Source organism: Hyperolius riggenbachi, chromosome 4, assembly GCF_040937935.1.
Source record: "Hyperolius riggenbachi isolate aHypRig1 chromosome 4, aHypRig1.pri, whole genome shotgun sequence".
Lineage (NCBI taxonomy): Eukaryota > Metazoa > Chordata > Amphibia > Anura > Hyperoliidae > Hyperolius > Hyperolius riggenbachi.
Genome location: NC_090649.1, coordinates 341,996,530 through 342,002,529, shown reverse-complemented (window position 1 = coordinate 342,002,529; position 6,000 = coordinate 341,996,530). Strand labels below are relative to the sequence as shown.

Sequence of the window (6,000 nt, the reverse complement as noted above, 5' to 3'; positions counted from 1 at the left end):
ACCCCCCCACGCCCCCCCGCCTTATGTTTTGAACAAGCCTAGGGACAGAAAGCTCATCTGCCAAGCTTTTGTATTGCCTTTTGATATATTTATACATGGTTAGCCCGGATACACACTGCAAATCGCTTTTCAGATCATTTTTATTTTTTTTAAAAACAGTCCCATTGACTTGCATTAAAATTGACTTGCATTAAAATTGCAGTGAAATTGTGAAAATTGTTATTTGGCTGCCATTTTACCGTGATTTTAATGCAAGTCAATGGAAGTGTTAAATAAAAATGATACGAAAAGCGTTCTGTGGTGTGTTTCCAGCTTTAATCATCTCACCCCTTAGCTGTCTTTTTTCCAAGCTAAATAAACCCAGTTTGTCCAATCTTTCTTGGTAAGTGAGACTTTCCATCCCTCTGATTAATTTAGTTGCTGTCTGTACCTGTTCTCATATGTCAATGTCCTTCCTATAGTGTGCTGGCTAAAACTACCCCATACTCCAGATGTGGCCTCACAAGTGAAGGTTGTAAAAACAAATGGTAAATCGATACCACAGATTTTGATTATAGGGATTGGGAGAAGGTTTTAGAGGCGTACGCAAAATGCCTATTTCTGCTAGAGAACCGTGTATACTCGCCTATAAGTCGAGACATTTTGGACTGACTCAAAGTATAAAAGTGTGTGTGTGTGTGTGTGTGTGTGGTGGGGGTAGCCTTATACTAGAAATCCCCACAGAATTTCCCCACTTATAGCCAGGAATGGGGGGAGTAACCTCTTTTTCTCCCCTTTCCTGCAGTGCAAAGCAGACAGCTTACTTAAAAACCCCCTCCCACTACCACGCAAAGGGGCCTCTTGTCTCTATCTCTCCCCGCTCTGTGTAATCGCTGAAGTGGAAGCTATAACTCGCTAATACATCTGAGCTCAGCTTCCTCTCTTCTGCCGTACTCACGCTGGGCTGATTAGTGCATGGATCACTGCTGCCAATAAAGCTTTGCTACTCTATAAACTTAGTTATACAAACTGTAACTACCCAATGAAATTTAATAGAATATGACCTGAGGGATAGAAGACATGGATACCCATCCACAGCTGCTTTCGAAGGATTAGTCCCGGGGACTTTTATTGTTGAGGGGGATGGGCAGGTGGGATGAGGCCACGCTTTACTTTCTTCTTCTTTTCTACTCTGCTTTTCTTTTCTAATTTCCTTGTCCTCTTCCTCCAGAAAGTTAAACTTAATTCCACGGTAGATGTATACTGATCAAACATGCTTTATCTTATAATACATATGTCAAGATATTTGTATCATATCTCTTGTCTAATGGAACTGTTGATGCTGTTATGATGTAATGATATTATAATGCCGACAGGAAACTCCTGTGTATAACCGATTGTAACAATGAATAATGTGAACTGCATTGTATATGTAGAAGCTTTCCAGAGGCGCCAATAGAATAAAAGTCACTTAAACGAGCTTAAAACCGATGGGGCAGTGGTGGGCCTATCCCACCTGTTGAGAAGTTGAATGAAAATGGGGATAAGGGATGTGTCGCCTTTCCAAATGAAGATTAAATCATCTATGTAGCGCTTGTAAAATACAATATTATTGATGAATAATTGATTGTGTTGTAGAAGTTGATTTTCCAATAGGCCCATTGTAAGGTTAGCATAAGATGGTGCAAATGAGCTGCCCATTGCAGTACCACTAATCTGATGATAGAATTGGTTATGGAAAGAAAAAACGTTATTTTCCAGAATGAATTCAGTGCAATGCAATAGGAATTGTTGTTGAATAACGGGCATGGATGGAATCGTGGAAAGGAAGTATTGAATAGCTGAAAGTCCAAATTGGTGTAGGATGTTGGTATAGAGAGAGGATATGTCACAGGTGAGCCAGTGAAGATCAGGGGACCAATTTATGTCGGACAGGAGCTGTATGAGATGTTGAGAATCTCTAAGATAGGAGGGTAGATTTCGGACCAGGGGCTGTAGGTGTTGGTCTAGAAAACGTGATAAATTGGGATTGAGCCCGTGATGAAGCGGGATTGAGCCCGTGAAACGCGTTGCCTATTTTTACTGTGGAGTATAAATAAAATTGTTGTTTGACTGTTGATGCCACAGTCCTTCCTTTGTTTGCTTTGTCTGCATGGATGGGATAGGCCCACCACTGCCCCATCGGTTTTAAGCTCGTTTAAGTAACTTTTATTCTATTGGCGCCTCTGGAAAGCTTCTACATTTTGCTAAGTCCACCCTTGGTGGAGGGTTGTACCCATCTTCTTCCCATCTACAGAGAGCGACTTTTAATCTTGAGTGGGGTCGGGTTAATCTCCCCACCTGCCTTCACAGTGGTTGCCTAATGGTAACCCTGGTTTGTGAGTATTACATTGTTATATTACTCATTATTAATTATCATCTATACAATATCACACTATTGGGCTCTTGGTGTCCCCCCTCCCTTTATTGCATTGTATATGTAATTTTATGCTCTCCTTTATTGTATTATTGGAGAGAGAGCATCTGTACTATTGCTCTTCTGTTCACCTTTCCCTTTTGATAGATAAATATCAATAAAAAGATATTGTTAAAAATCTAAGCATCACCTCCCACCTGCGACTAGAATCTACCAATCCCTACCACCAGTCATTTATGTCTGCCTTCCATTACCAATCACTATTCACCCAACAAAAGATTCTGAATATAACTACCTGCTTTTGATCTCCCGGCGGCCAGGGGTGTAACTATAGCCCCTGCAGGCCCCTCAACGGCAGCGGCAGGTGGGCCCAGAGACTCACAGGAGCCCGCCCACCCACACTGGCTGCCTGCATAAGGCGATCCTTTGCAGAGGAGAGCAGGCAGCGTACAGAGAGTGCAGGCGGCACGCAGGGGCAGTAAACGGGTAGCCTGCAACATAGATGGAACACTGTCCCTGGCAGAGACACATATCCCAGCAGTCTCCGGTCAGCATCAGAGAGCCGCTCACTAGTTCCCTTCACTCACAGGAATTTACATCCTGCCAATAGCCTGCTGTGGAGCTAGTCGCTTCTGCTCCTCTGATCTGATGCTGGCCGTGCGCTTGCTGGGCCATGTTGTCAGAGCAGCGTTCAGTGATGGATATAATGGACTTCTACTGGGAAGATGCTCATCTCCTGCATTCTGGTGTCGGGGGAAACAGGGAAGGAGAACACAGTCTGTGCAGGCTCAGTAGAGGGATGAGATCATGTGCAAAGAAATGCTTCATCCCTACTATGTCCTGCATTTTACTGACATTGTGATGTGGTAGCAGTGAAAAACACTCTTACTCACTCACTCACTCACTCACTCACACTCTCTCACTCACACTCTCTCACTCACTCACTCTCTTTCACTCTCACTGACTCACACTCTCTCTCTTACTCATTCTCACTCACTCTCACTCTCTCTCTCTCTTACTCATTCTCACTCACTCTCACTCTCTCTCTTAGTCATTCTCTCACTCTTGCTCTCTCTCACTTACTCTCTCTCTCACTTACTCACTCACTCTCTCTCATTTACTCACACTCTCTCACTTATTCACTCTTTCTTTCTTACTCTCACTCACTCTCTCACTTACTCACTCACTCACTCTCACTCTCTCTCTTACTAATCACTCTCACACTCTCTCCCCCCTTACACTTAACCCTGACCTCTATGCCCTTATGTTAATCACTTCCCGATATACTAATACGGGGGGTCCATATTGAATATATAATGTGGGGGGTGGAGGGCCCCATCCAAAAATATCGCAGGGGGGGGCCGAATGATTGCTAGTTACGCCCCTGCCGGCAGTGATTTCGCTCGTATGCAGCCTGCCTACCCTCTGTAGCAGTAATGAGGTCTGTCTACCGTATTCACACTACACAAAATCATGTTGATTACCCCACCCTTCATGCCTTTGTGCAAACCAATACCTCAGACTTTGGTCTAGGAGCCGTCCTCAGCCAGGTGGATGCGACAGGAAACAAAAACACCCTGTCGTCTACCTGAGCCGAAAGTTACTTCCCAGGGAAGTGGCATACGCTACAACCGAGAAAGAGTGCCTGCCGATTGTGTGGGCCCTCCAGAAGTTACAATTGTACCTTTATGGACGGTCCTTTATGGTCATCACTGAACACAGCCCACTTAACTGGCTGAATCGCACTGTGGAAAGCAACGGGAAACTCCTACAATTTCACCATCCAGCATAAGGCTGGGAGTCGCCACCAAAACGCAGATGGCCTTTCTCGCTGTGGCGAACCCTACAACACCAAAGGAGTAAGTTGCTCAGTTTAAGGCATTATGGGAATGCCTAACCCCACCACAACGAGTTCGGGGGGAGGTGTCATGACTTCACGAACGCGATTGCGGCAAGCGCATGAAAATGCGCCCAAAATATGATCTGGAGTATCCCTTTAAATTCCTTAGCCTGCTTTTAGAAAACCAGTGCTCTTCCAGCTCACCACCCTTGCACTGGGGGATGTGAGTGTTTGTTTATACTTCCTGAGAGCCCCAATAAAATCCTAAAAAAAAAAAACAGAGCCATCCACATATCTCACCAATCTACTTCAAAAAGAACTTCTGATAAGAAGCAGGATGCAGAGACGCATCGTAAAAGTCATTAGGTGGCCACATTCCTGGCCACATTATTCTTTCACCTTGATATGAAAGAATAAGTCATTCAGACATTTTACTAAATTAATCAGTTTTCTGTCGATGCCAGCCATTTCAAAATTAGCAGACCATTATTAAAAATGATTTGTGTGTGGTGGGACCACTCAGCATTTCCCTAACACCTTCCGAAAGCAAGCAACAGTGTGCTCGGCCTTGGAATACCCCAAGACACACGTTATCTGTGTGACACATACGATATCTGTGTGACACAGAGAATGCCAGAAGCATACCCGTGTCACTCGCTGCGGGTTATGGTTGGCTGGCGCCAAATTATGACCATTCCAGTTATTGCATGTTCTTTCTGCTTGTCATAACAAAGGGCGGGAGAAGGCATACCCCACCATCTCTTTTTACAACTCCGCCCTCTGGCAGAGGAAGAGTTAAAACAACACTGCTGGACACAGGAGAGAGTCTATTGTCCAGCCATCCATCTGCCATCAAAAGGATTGGCATTTCATTCAAGGACTTCACTCCATTCCACAGAACTTTCTATAAGTGGACTTCATATCTTATGTTGGACTTTTTACAGCAAAAGGACATACGTTAACTTGACAAACTGCTCAGACTGTAATCAGCTATTATTTTCATATTGAGTCCTTATTACTTCTGTATCAATTTGTTTCATTTGCTATATTTAGTTCTGCATTATTTCTTTAAATAAACGATTAAAAATCGTTCATCTAAGTGCTGTTCTGAAAAATCTCTGCAACAAGGATTCACCTCTCCTTAGAGAGAGACACGTTACCATAACAGTGTTGATATTAAAGAGACTCTGTAACAAAATGTTCAGCCTTATTTCTTCTATCCTATAAGTTCCTATACCTGTTCTAATGTGGTCTGTCTTACTGCAGCCTTTCCTAGTTGCACAGTGGCTGTATTATCTCTGTTATATAATCTAATCTTCTTTCCTTTGTCAGCTTTGTCGGGCTCAGGCACTCAGGCAGGAATGTGCTGCTTTGCTTGTGATAGGCAGAAGTTATACACACCCTCTCCAGGCTCTATATGAGTTACAGACTGAGCTTCTCTCAGCCTATTACATGCTGGATAGCAGCCATGTTTTTTGTTTGTAAACACTGCCTAAAACTGCAATTACAAGCCAGGATTGCAGCAGGGAGTGGCAGAAACAGCACAGAGGGGCCCAGGAGGAAATAATGAATAGAATGGTATGCTTTTTATTGTAAGAATTTTAGAGTACAGATTCTCTTTAATATTGTTATTTTTCTATCTCTAGAAAGGTTGTGTATTAACCATTTTTCCTACAGGATTTAGCTAGAGTTAGACTTAGTGCACCTGTAAGCTTCATTGCGGATTGGTGGCAGCGACCTGGCCTCTATATGAGATCCCAGATTG

The 6,000-nt window shown here is 43.5% G+C and overlaps 1 protein-coding gene across 3 annotated transcripts in view; it reads right to left on the bottom strand.

Annotated features, from left to right (window-relative positions):
• The window catches only part of CEP170 (centrosomal protein 170), a 771,544-nt gene that overhangs the window by 2,755 nt on the left and 762,789 nt on the right, over nt 1-6,000 (bottom strand). The window lies entirely within an intron of this gene.